Source organism: Balaenoptera musculus, chromosome 1 (assembly GCF_009873245.2).
Source record: "Balaenoptera musculus isolate JJ_BM4_2016_0621 chromosome 1, mBalMus1.pri.v3, whole genome shotgun sequence".
Taxonomy (NCBI): domain Eukaryota; kingdom Metazoa; phylum Chordata; class Mammalia; order Artiodactyla; family Balaenopteridae; genus Balaenoptera; species Balaenoptera musculus.
In genome coordinates this window covers 88,514,216-88,527,106 of record NC_045785.1, presented here as the reverse complement: position 1 = coordinate 88,527,106, position 12,891 = coordinate 88,514,216, and the positions used below count along the sequence as shown (strand labels likewise).

Here is a 12,891-nt window from a genome sequence, read left to right as displayed (position 1 = left end):
AGTCCTTAAAACTCCAAGGCAGGACAGCCAACCACCTACATGACATTTCCATTTGGGTGTCTTAAGGCATCTCAAACTCATTGTGTAAGAAGAATCTCTTGAATCTGCCCCTACCTCAAAACAACAACAATAATCTGGTCCTCCAACCCTCTGTAACTTGGTAAAGGACACAGCTTCCAAAATCAGTCAAGCTACAGCCCAGAAGTCCTTCTGTCTCTCTCATTTCCCGTACCCTACTGCACTGTGCCCCACTGTGTTTCCCTCCTAAACATCTTGTGAACGCAGTTACTTCTCCTCAGTTCTGCTGCCTCTCACGTAGCACCTCTCCATACACTACTAGAGCTTCCCCACATCCGCTCCTCGCCTTTCTGATCAGTTCTCTTCACGGCAGCCAGAGTGATTTCTTTAAAAGGCAAGTCTGATCCAGTCACTCTTCTGCTGTAGCCCTTCTCTGATTCCCACTGCTCTCTCGAGTGAAGGTTCAAATCCTAAAATGGATACAAGGCCTGTGGTGTCTGGCCCCGCCTATCACAACCCCCTTCCCTGAGCCCCTCAGAGGGGCACTCTGCACCTTTGCTCCTCTGGTCACATGTTCTCCAGTCGCCTTGCCTAGGTCACCCTACTCACCCTTCAGACCCCAGCTCAAAGATGACTTGTCTCAGGGAAAATCCTCCAACCCCACTCCGGCTAGATCAGGTCCCCATTTTTTTCCACTGGACTTAACTACAGTTTGACATTATATCATGATGTGCTTATTTGATTCTCTGACTCTCTCTCTACAATAGTCCCTAAGAAGACAGGATCTATATGTTTTCTTACTCACCATTGTCTCTTTAGTACCTAATACAGTGCCTGGCATGAAATAGATAGTCAATAAATGTTTGTCAATAAATGTTTAAATTAAGTAAAGGAGCTTGGGAGATCATCCCAAGAAAATGTTCAATAATATCCTATGGCCACTTTTGTTAACTCAAGAGCCTGACACCTCCATCCTCACTAGCACGAAGAGCTTTCTTTGCATTAACCCCAAATCCCTTCTGTCCATTTAAGATCATTTCTTTCTGTTCTCTTTGCCAAAGAGTATTAACTGAATAAAGCTGAAAAGCAGTGACATTCAAAGTAGTTTTCTCTTCCTTTGTCAAGTGGTATTAAACACACTTTTATTTTAACCCAGACACTTTAGAGAGGCTACACAGAGCTTTCAGAATTTAAGTCACTATACCAATGTGCTACAAAGTTTTATACTCCCACAGTTTTTATTGCGTTTTGGTTCCCAATTGTTTATTTAACTCCTGGTTTGCTTTTTTACTCATTCATCCATGCATTCATTTATATTTATTGAGCCAAATAGTTACTGAGTTGAATAAGAGGACATGTATTTTTCCACCTCCCTCATAAAGGACCACTGAAATCCCATAGACGTCAATTGAGGGAAAACGCTTGCACATCCTATGCTGCCTGGGGAAACTACAGCTCTAACACTTATCTACCATGACAGTTTTACCATATATTGCATTACTCTCTTAAACAGGTAAACACAAGGCTGCTCTTCATTCAGGAGATAAGGTAATACCCCAAACACCCAGGATTTCTAATCATTCATCTCTGCTGAAGAATACATCATGTGTCTCTAACCCCCAATACAGAAGACTAATGTTACAATCAACAGCTATCTAGAGACACCCAAATACAGATTTAGCTCAACCTCATGCTTGACCATCCAAATTCTATCCGTCCCGGCAATTCTATCTTTCTAAATGTGATTTCTGGCATAATAGTCAACTGAACCATAAAACTATTATGAAGTGGTTATAAAAATCACTGGCAGTCAATAAATATTTGTCGAATGAAAGACTAAATTATGAATATTTTAATAGGTGAAGCAATTGGGATTTTTTTGTTTATTTTTATTTTTACATTTATTTTGCAGAGAAGCAGTAGAAGAAAAATTAAATTTAAGAAAACTAGAATCACCATCCACAAAGAGATACAAAGAGAAAGGGCTTGATTCCCTATTGTCCTAAAGCTGTCTTTCTACAGGCTCTCAAGAGTCAACTGTTAGACATTCAAAAATTCTGAGATCCCAAATCAGCATTGGAGGGAAAATTTACACCACAGAAATCAGCAAATGCTCTTTAATTACAGAGCCGGTTTACCAACACACCACTGTTTGCAACCTACAAATCTAAGAAATCACTCAGAATGAAGCAACCCTGTAAATGTTAATAATGAGCAGATGAAACCAGAGATGAAAGAACATATTTACACAAAACAATAAGAAAGCATTTCTGGTAATGAAGTTGTTTGAAATGAAGAATAAATGAAAAACAGAGTCACAGTGTTTACAATGTGGAGACTACATTAAAGAATAAAACAGAGAGCTTCCCTGGTGGCGCAGTTGTTGAGAATCTGCCTGCCAATGCAGGGGACACAGGTTCAAGCCCTGGTCTGGGAAGATCCCACATGCCGCGGAGCAACGAGGCCCGTGAGCCGCAACTACTGAGCCTGCCTGTCTGGAGCCTGTGCTCCGCAACAAGAGAGGCCGCGACAGTGAGAGGCCCGCGCACCGCAATGAAGAGTGGCCCCCACTCGCCGCAACTAGAGAAAGCCCTCGCACAGAAACGAAGACCCAACACACCCAAAAATAAATAAATAAATAAATAAATTTATTAAAAACAAACAAACAAACAAAAGAACAAAATAGATGCTGTCACTGTAGGGTTTAACTAACTAAGCTTTAAAAAAAAAAAGAATAAAAAGAGCTATAGTAAATGGACTAAGAAATAACAGAAATGACTATGATTTACACATCTTGATTCTGTGATTCTCTGTAAATTCTCCAGATAGCAAGTAGTTACGAGGTAGGCAAATATCTGCAGAGCAATGGGTTAGAAAGGATCTCAAAGGTCATCTGAGCACCTTTCCAATCACTGAACTGAATCCCATCTACACAACCAGCACAAGATCAAGAGCTTCCTAAGGACAGGGAATGTGTCCTTTATGTTGTATGCCCAGGATCTAGTACAGTGTTGGGCACATTACTCTGTTGTAGCTGTTGAATGAATGAATGAATGAATAACCATTACAAGGAGACCATTCAACATATGCCTGAACAACTCTAAGTGGCTGGGAACTACTGACGTTTCAAAGCAAAAATTATATAAAAAATCTGTAATCATAAACTGCGTACAATCACAAAAATGTAATCTAGGTCACTGCTTTCCAATGGAAATATAATGAAAGCCACAAAAGAGAGCCACATGTGTAATTTTAATTTTTTCATAACCATATTAAAATAAAAAGAAATAAATATTAATTTTAATAATATATTTTGTTTAATCCAATATATCTGAAATATTTCAGCATGTAATCAACATAATTATAAATAAGATATTTTACTTTTCTTATATTAAATCTTTGAAATCTAATGTGTATTTTATAGCCTTGTAGTCTATTTCAGTTTGGACTAAACAAATTGCAAGTGCTGAATAGCACATGTAGGTAATAGCTACTGTACTAGACAATTCAGCCCTAATTTGTATGGATACTTCGGAATTAGACAATGTCCAAAAATACTTTACACAATTGTCCAAAGTACACCTGGTTTCCAGTCTCTGAACACATCCACGACATATATGCACCAGCTCTAGGGAAAAGAGCAAGCCAATGGTTTATATTATCTAGACCTATAAGATAAAAATGCATTTGATAAGAATTAGTGGGGAGAACAAAGCTATTTCCCACTTACAAAAGAACAAAAATCAAATGGCTTCATGGGGCAGAGCCAAAAATTGAGCATGACCAGTACCTAACAAAAAAATAGGACACAGAATCTCCTGCTTTTCAGATTTAACATAAAGCTATACACTAATCATTTTGCTCATCTAAAGAAACAGATTTGTGAAAATTCACTTCTAAGTCATGGCTTAAAAGGTCATATAAATCAGCAGAATAGAATCTGTCTAGAACTAGCAATAACAGATACCAGAAAAACAGGCCAAGGGCTGTGCTCTGGGCCTTTTATCAATACCTGACTATCCCCCATTTAACCACAGTAATTTTGTTTTAAAGATAAAAATAATAGTAAATTATCTTTGACTCCAATATTGAAAATAAGAGCTTCATATATGAGGCATTCAACAAAATAACTGTGTTCATTAACATAAATGATTGCAAACTTATTCCAAACCACCTTTATCAACTAAGGCTGGCTATCGGAAAAGTACCGTAAAGAGTACAAAAATTTGGCACTTACCCTTCTACAGAAAGTTTGGTACACTGGTCTGAAACCATAAAAAGAGGAAAAACAAAAAAAGTAATCTGAGCCAATTTTCACAACTCAAACCACTGAAACACTGCCATGTTCCAAAAAAAAAAAAAAAAAAGAATAGATATAACTCACTTCCTTCTGCATATTTAGTGGGTCCTAGAAACCTTGACAGTTGTTTCTATCCTCAGATCCTGAATAGTGGTGCTTATTTAACACTTTAACAAGAAAACCGGATAAAGAGTCTGCTTTTCATAGTGGTCCAAGTCACTTAATATGCCCCAGCTGTTGAAAATAGATTCCACAGTTTGGACTGGATAATCTATTTTGTTCTATTTTCAAGACTCAGGAAACTGGCCCAGCCTCGCTAATCAAAACTAATGCAGAGGGCTTCCCTGGTGGCGCAGTGGTTGGGAGTCTGCCTGCCAATGCAGGGGACACGGGTTCGAGCCCTGGTCTGGGAGGATCCCACATGCCACGGAGCAACTAGGCCCGTGAGCCACAACTACTGAGCCTGCGCGTCTGGAGCCTGTGCTCCGCAACAGGAGAGGCCGCGATAGTGAGAGGCTCGGGCACCGTGATGAAGAGTGGCCCCCGCTCACCACAACTAGAGAAAGCCCTCGCACAGAAACGAAGACCCAACACAGCCAAAAATAAATAAATTAATTAATTAATTAAAAAAAAAAAAAAACTAATGCAGATTCTTTCCCATCACATCAAGCATCAAAAGTAAAGGTTTATGAAAGATCCCTGGAGGTAGAAATGACCCCGAAGATCAACACTGAGAAGCAGAGAGTTAGCCATCATAAAGAAAAGTTGAGAATGAAAGTCTTAAGAGAGCATAAAATAAATTTTGTTTCTACATTTTTGATACTCAGGGAAAAAACATGGTAAAGAGAACTTTCCTTTTGAAGTACCAAGTTAATGCTAAATAAACTTTAACAAAAATCACAGTATCATATTTAAACTAACAAATATCTGGTTCAACATTTTATGTAAAGAGACACATTTTATAATTGCATCTAACATCTACCAGCACATGTTTACTTTGCTTTAGAAGAAAGAAGGCAGCCTAATGCCAAGTTCTAAGTGGTTGACCCCTCTGAGCCTCTGTTAAGAGACCTGCAAGTTCTGGCATGCCCAGGTGAGATTTCCCATTAAGACTCAGCCGCATTAACACTGACTCAGCAACCGGGATATCACTAGGGGTCATCCCCAAAACACAACAAACCCATCCCTGAACACAAACAGTATGGGTTCATTTTAATGACAAATGTCATTAAAGGATTGTTAGGGGGAGGTTTGTGGGTTCTCTGTTAAGGAAGGTTTTCTGGCATCGTCTGCTTTAAGAGAAAATTCATTATTCCTGTTCATATTAGATAAAATATCATTATTTGACAAGCCATCTATTTCTAAAACTCAGGAAACCACACAAAAACATTTCCACAAATGGCAGCTTATTATTCTAATCCCAAGAGATCAATTCTGTTCCACACAGGTGTGGATCAGGAAATGTATCCTAGAGTTTCAGAAAGCTAGTTCTGCTGGATGTTAATGGAAGTGGAAGGGGGATGGGGAGGGATTTCAGGATGAAGTACTTGGGAAAATTCTGAGTAAAACAGGTTACTTTATTACTCAGAACCATTCAGAATCCTTAAAATGGGAATGTGCTCTGTAAAATCTCCAAGATGGAGAGTTCTAAACTTATTTGACTGTTGAATTTTTTATTTTTTTTTGCCAGGGTAAACCTTATAGAGCAGTAGTGCACAACCTTGGCAGCATATAGGAATCATGTAGGTAGTTTTTAAAAATCCCAACACCCAGACTTCACCCCAAGCCAATTATATCAGAATTTCTGGGAGTAGAACCTGGCATCAATATTTTTTAAAGCTTCCCAGACTTTTTTTGGCTGCGTAGGGTCTTCGTTGCTGTGCTCAGACTTTCTCTAGTTGCAGCGAGCGGGGGCTACTCTTCGTTGCGGTGCGAGGGCTTCTCATTGCGGTGGCTTCTCTTGTTGCAGAGCACAGGTTCTAAGCACGCAGGCTTCAGTAGCTGTGGCACATGGGCTCAGTAGTTGTGGCTAGCGGGCTCTAGAGCACCAGCTCAGTAGTTGTGGCACAGGGGCTTAGTTGCTCCACGGCATGCGGGATCTTCCCAGACCAGGGATTGAACCTGTGTCCCCTGCATTGGCAGGCAGATTCTTAACCACTACGCCACCAGGCAAGTCCCCTTCCCAGACTTTTTAAAACCAAGTATGAGAACCAATGTAACTTTGGGAAACACTGACCTATAAGCCTCTTCTCCAAGCTAAAATAAAATAGCCACACAAAAATATGTTCCTGGACCTATCCAGGAAGAGACCCACCAAAAAAAAAAAAAAAACACTCAACTAAAAACTGGTGATGATAGGATATCCAACATTCAACCAGCTTTATTCCACTGGATATCAGCACAGCACCCTACCTCAACCTCATCTCTGCACCTAGTCATTATTTTTTAAGTCACACTTTCTATATTTGTCTTCAAAACTGGGCCCCTAGATGTTATTTATTGTCTGTATAGTTGTATTCCCCATTTAATTTTATATGTCATAGAAAAATTGGGTTTTAGCAGATTTATGAATCATTAATACCAAAAAAGTTACCAAGCTAATACATATGGACCAATAAAAAAAGAAGTAAGCACAAAGTGAATTTAAAAGCACAAAAAAGATCTAAAAGCAGAGTTGTGCAATTTAGATGGGTTATCTTTTCAGTGTTCTGTGAGATTTAGAAAGTTTTCACAAACACTGTTTTATGAACACCCAAAAATGCAGATTTAAAAACTACTGCCATTGACTGCCAAGAAAATAATCTAAGAATTCCAATAAGGGTTGGTGGTCTTGTGGGACTTTAGACAGGCTGCAATTAATATGACTTTGTAGAATGACTGGTCAACAGTATAGACTATCAATTTGGTAGTACACTAACTGACAGGAAGAGAACCTAAAAAGATTCATACTGGGCTTGCCAATTCAAACTCTGGCCCCAGAACTGAAAAGCCCCTTGTTCCCTTGAAGGCCAACTGCCAAGCAAGCCTACAGTGAAGATGGATGGACTTAAATAATTAAAATAGGTGAAAAATACCCTCTTTCCCTAGTTTTGAGATAAAGTCACTGTTGATAAACGCATTGGCTATCCTTAGTACAAGTGAAAAGTACAGTTTTCGACAGAACTACATTACCATTAAATGGAACACCCTAAAACTGACTTGCAGACAGTAACATCACAACAAATACTCCTTGAGTGTCACACCAAGCCAGAAATTCAAATGCCTCCAAAGTCTACTATACTTCATGTAATCAAGAATAGGCAGTAGGGGGGCTTCCCTGGTGGCGCAGTGGTTGAGAATCTGCCTGCCAATGCAGGGGACACGGGTTCGAGTCCTGGTCTGGGAAGATCCCACATGCTACGGAGTAACTAGGCCCGTGAGCCACAACTACTGAGCCTGCGCGTCTGGAGCTTGTGCTCCGCAACAAGAGAGGCCGCAACAGTGAGAGGCCCATGCACCGCGATGAAGAGTGGCCCCTGCTCGCCGCAACTAGAGAAAGCCCTCGCACAGAAACAAAGACCCAACACAGCCTAAATAAATAAATAAATAAATAAATAGCGTTCCCTTTAAAAAAAAAAAAAAAAAAGAATAGGCAATAGGGACTTCCCTGGTGGCGCAGTGGTTAAGAATCCACCTGCCAATGCAGGGGACACGAGTTCGATCCCTGGTCCAGGAAGATCCCACATGTCACAGAGCAACTAAGCCTGTGCACCACAGCTACTGAGCCTGCGCTCTAGAGCCTGTGAGCCACCACTACTGAAGCCCGTGCGCCTAGAGCCCGTGCTCCGCAACAAGAGAAGCCACCACAATGAGAAGCCAGCTCACTGCAATGAAGACTAGCCCCCGCTCGCCGCAACTAGAGAAAGCCCGCGCAGCCAAAAATAAATTAATTAAAAACAAAATAAAATGGGAAAAAATCTTTAAAAAAAAAAATAGGCAGTAAATGGGGGTAGGGAGGAGGAATTGAGTGAAGGTGGTCAAAAGGTACAAACCTCCAGTTATAAGGTAAATAAGTACTGGGGATGTAATGTGCAACATGATGACTATAGTTGACACTGCTCTATGGGGTATTTGAATGTTGCTAAGGGAGTAGATCCTAAATGTTCTCATCATAAGAAAAAAAATTGTAACTATATGAGGTGATAAGTGTTAACTAAACTTATTGTGGTAATCATTTCACAATATATGAATGTCAAGTCATTGTGCTGTACACCTTAAATTTATACAGTGTTGTATATCAATTACATCTCAATAAAACTGAAAGAAAAAAAAGAATAAGCAGTAAATCTACTCAAATCTTTTTTTTTTAATTTGCTTCATCTTTAGTGAATTTTTAACTAGGTTAATAGAAAACTATTAATTTAAAATATTTAAGATAAATCCAAATAGTAAAACTCAATTAGACAGTACTTGTGGTTATAGTAATACACTGCAAACATCATATTATATAGTATCCTACCTAACCTACCATTATAAAAAACAACCTATGCCATACAAATGAAAACGTACAGCACCTAAAGCCAGTACCTGGATTGTTATTCTCCATTTTCATCTTAATGTGAAAGGCATTCATGATGCCTACCCTTAATAGCTCCTCCAATCTCCAGCTCCAGTGTTAAATCTCCTTCCTCCTGGAGCAGGTACCTAGTTGTCCTAATAATCTTTAGATCCGTAAGTCTAACATAGTGACTGGCACAGAAAAAGCAATAAATTAATTAACTTATGTATTCCCTGGCACACAAATAAGGAAAGAGCCCAATCCCAGCCCTTGAGAGAAGCGTCAGCCATATTTGGTGGAAAGTCAGCCGTGCAAACAAATAATTACAATATAAGACATTTGTTTTAATGGTGTATGTAGCAAATGTAATGGGGCATGAACAAAATGTAATAGGAAATTATAGGCACAGGACATGCCAACCCTCTCTAGAAAAATGAGCAAAGGTGCTACAGAAGAGACTGCTCCAATAAACGTTAGTTAAATCAATAAATCTTGAAGAACAGCATTATTTAAATTAAAACCTTAAAACACTTTTATTAGAAAGACTAAAACTCTATAGCACAAATGGTAACATAGGCATTTCAGTAAAGAGGGCATGTAAAGATACCAACCACATGTCAACAAGCCTTCAAAACTGTCCTCATTTTTCTTAATTTTTAGACAATAAAACAATCACATTTAAATAGAAGTTCCTTTGAGGCTTCCTGTTTTATAAATAAAAGTATTCATGCAGAAGTGGGATAAAAAAATCTAGACAATGAAGATAAAGATGTAATTTAACAATAAATGGGGTGGAAAATCTAGTGGATGATAGAATCCAGATTATCAAAGGAAGGCAAAGGCAATGATGACTGACTAGAACTAGTATGAAGATGATTCTTGATAATACTGCATTAGCCTTAGTTGAATCTGGGCAGTAGACTAAAATCAACTCACATCTTATCTCAGCATTAGGAAAAAAATTGTTTCTGTCGTAAAATTCCAGAAAACTAGTAGTATTCTTTCAACTAAATTTTCCACTGAATTATGAATGCACACTGTGTGGTATTTTCTGCTTCAAATGTATGATTTATGAAGAGTCTGGATTTAGAAATGCAACTTAATGTAAATACATTAAGTTGTACACCAACTCTTGGTGCCACATTATCAGAAAAATACAGCTTAGTTATATTCAAGGTCAAACTTTTAGTTGGAAATAGGTGCCTAAACTAAGGGGGAAAAAATGCCTGATGTCTGTGTTAAGCATTCTTTTATTCAGGTAAACAAATAACTAAAACTCTCTATGTCTAACAACATTACAATATTCTCCAGAGTATTTGCTCAGTTTCTTTCTTCTAAAATACATTTGAGACCATGTGACTTAAAAAGCTACAGTTAAAAAGATAGGAAATGACCTAAATGTCTACCTGTCAGAGACCAATTAAATGCATTCTTGTACATTATACAGCAGTAAGACAGAATGAGGAAGGAAGCTCTCTATTTACTGATGTGAAAAGATATATCCAAGATGAGTTAAGTGAAAAAAAATCAAGATGCAGAATAGTACATACAGTACGTTACATTTTGGGATAAAATGGGGAAAATAAGACTGTACATCTTTATTTGCTTATATATGCATAAAGAAACTCTAGAAGGATATAGAATAAACTAATACCAGAAGTTATTTGGAAAGGACTGGACAGATAAGAATCAAGGGTGGGAGAGAGAGTTTTCACTATAAACTATATATATTTTAAAATATTTGAACCATGTTAATGTATTTATATTTTCAAATATTTAGTTAAAAACAATTTGGAAAAATAAGCTACAATTATAACAATTATGATTTAATTCTAAGTTAAGTAGTAATAATTTTCTTACTATCTTTCCTTCCATTCTAATCTTATCAATTATTCAAAGATTCTAGTTCTCAGGAAACAAATTAATTACCTATCACATATAAGCTAAAATATAATTATGCTTAAAAGAAGAATTCATTCTTTCCTTCTCCTTCTCCAGTATCTTCATCTAAATTCACAGTTAAGGATAGCAAGGCTCATCTGGCTTGTGAAACAAATACATCTCCCATGACTTCTGAGTAGATACTATCACAAGCATAAAAATTAATATATATTTTCCACTTAAAATGTCTGAATAGCCACAATGTCCACTGGGTCTATTGACTGGAATTACAATTTCACAAATGTTACAGCATTACAATTCCCAGGTGCATGTGTTGTTTTCAAAATAACAACAAAAAATTGTAAATATTTTTCTGATTTAAAAAACAAATTTAATGAGGCCTCACTGTCTCAAGGAAAAGTACACCTATGACCCCTTCACAGTTGCTGGCCCCTCTCTCACCACGATCCTATGGCTCCTACCACAGAGGATGTTGGAAGTTGCCTCAGACACAGTCCCTTCCAGGGCTTTCCAATAGGGTACACAGATGCCTAAGTTTTCCTCCTCTACCTGCGAAACCCTTTAAAAGTTTAGTTTAAATGAGTCTGATACTTTCTCGCATTTCTGTCAGAATCTTTTCTTCTATTTTTATAAAACCCAACTTTTTAACAATTAATTACGTGCCTATAGAGCTACCTGCCCCTACTAGAATGTGTGATCATTAGAAATACTTCCTATTCATATTTATATCCTTGTGGATAATCCTTATTTCTTATTAATAATAGTAATAGTACTAACAACAACAAGAAAAACAAAAACCAGGTACTGCACCAGGCACGGTGATGCATGCATTACCTCATTTAATCCTCAGGATAGCTCTGAAGCCCTTGTACAGAAAAGGAAACTGAAGCTCAGAGAGGATAAGTAATTTGCCCAAGTTACATATACTTATTTATTACATACAGAAAAGAGCAGAATGAACCTTCGAACCCAGGCAGTGTCTCTGCCTCCAAATCATGCACTCTTAACCACTTTGCTTAGAATTTAGGAAGTGATTAATATTATCATTATTACTGCAATGAACTGAAAGTCTGTGTCCCCCCAAAAGTCATATGTTGAAAGCCTAATCCCCAATGGGATGGTATTAGGAGGTGGGACCTTGGGAAGTAGTTAGGTCATGAGGGTAGAGCCCTCATGAATGGGATTAGTGCCCTTATAAGAGGTACCCCAAGGCTTCCCTGGTGGCGCAGTGGTTGAGAATCTGCCTGCCAATGCAGGGGACACGGGTTCGAGCCCTGGTCTGGGAAGATCCCACATGCCGCGGAGCAACTAGGCCCGTGAGCCACAACTACTGAGCCTGTGCGTCTGGAGCCTGTGCTCCGCAACAAGAGAGGCCGCGACAGTGAGAAGCCTGCGCACCGCGATGAAGAGTGGCCCCCGCTCACCGCAACTAGAGAAAGCCCTCGCACAGAAACGAAGACCCAACACAGTCATAAATAAATAAATAAATAAATAAACTTATAAAAAAAATAAGAGGTACCCCAGAGAGTTTTTCTGCCCTCTTTCCACTATGTGAGGACACAGCAAGAAGTAAGCAGTCTACAGCCCTGAAGAGAGCCCTCACCAGAACTTGACCATGCTGGCACCTGATCAGCCTGCAGAACTGTGAGAAACAAATTTCTGTTGTTTACAACCCACCCAGTCTATGGTACTTTGTTATAATAGCCCAAATTAACTAAAACAATAACCCTTTTCTAAAAAATAGAATTGTACAAAGAGTTTTCAAACTATAGAAGCCATTAGAAGTGGGAGCAAAAAAGCTTTGTCTTCACCATGAAAACTCTCTTCTACATAATCTGTAACCTTTTATCTGTCCTTCAATGGCTAATTAGCTCATCCTCTAGGTCGCTTGAGGATATCTTCCTCTCACTGTCCCAATTCCAGTACTTTACCCCTTGCTTTCACCGAGAAGATCAAGCATACTAGGTGCTGTTGTCCCGATTCCTCCTCCTCACCTGACACCCACCCTGGGCCTAATAACCCTCCCTCTTGTGGTCTGAGAAACAGACGTGGGAATCCTTTGGATCTTAGGGGATTTAGTCTTAATTTATTCATTAAAATAAATATTTACAAAAAGCACTTGTAAGTGTCAGGC

At 38.6% G+C, this 12,891-nt stretch overlaps 1 protein-coding gene across 4 annotated transcripts in view; it reads right to left on the bottom strand.

Annotated features, from left to right (window-relative positions):
* CDC14A (cell division cycle 14A) overlaps positions 1-12,891 on the bottom strand; it is a 184,512-nt gene that overhangs the window by 109,325 nt on the left and 62,296 nt on the right. The window lies entirely within an intron of this gene.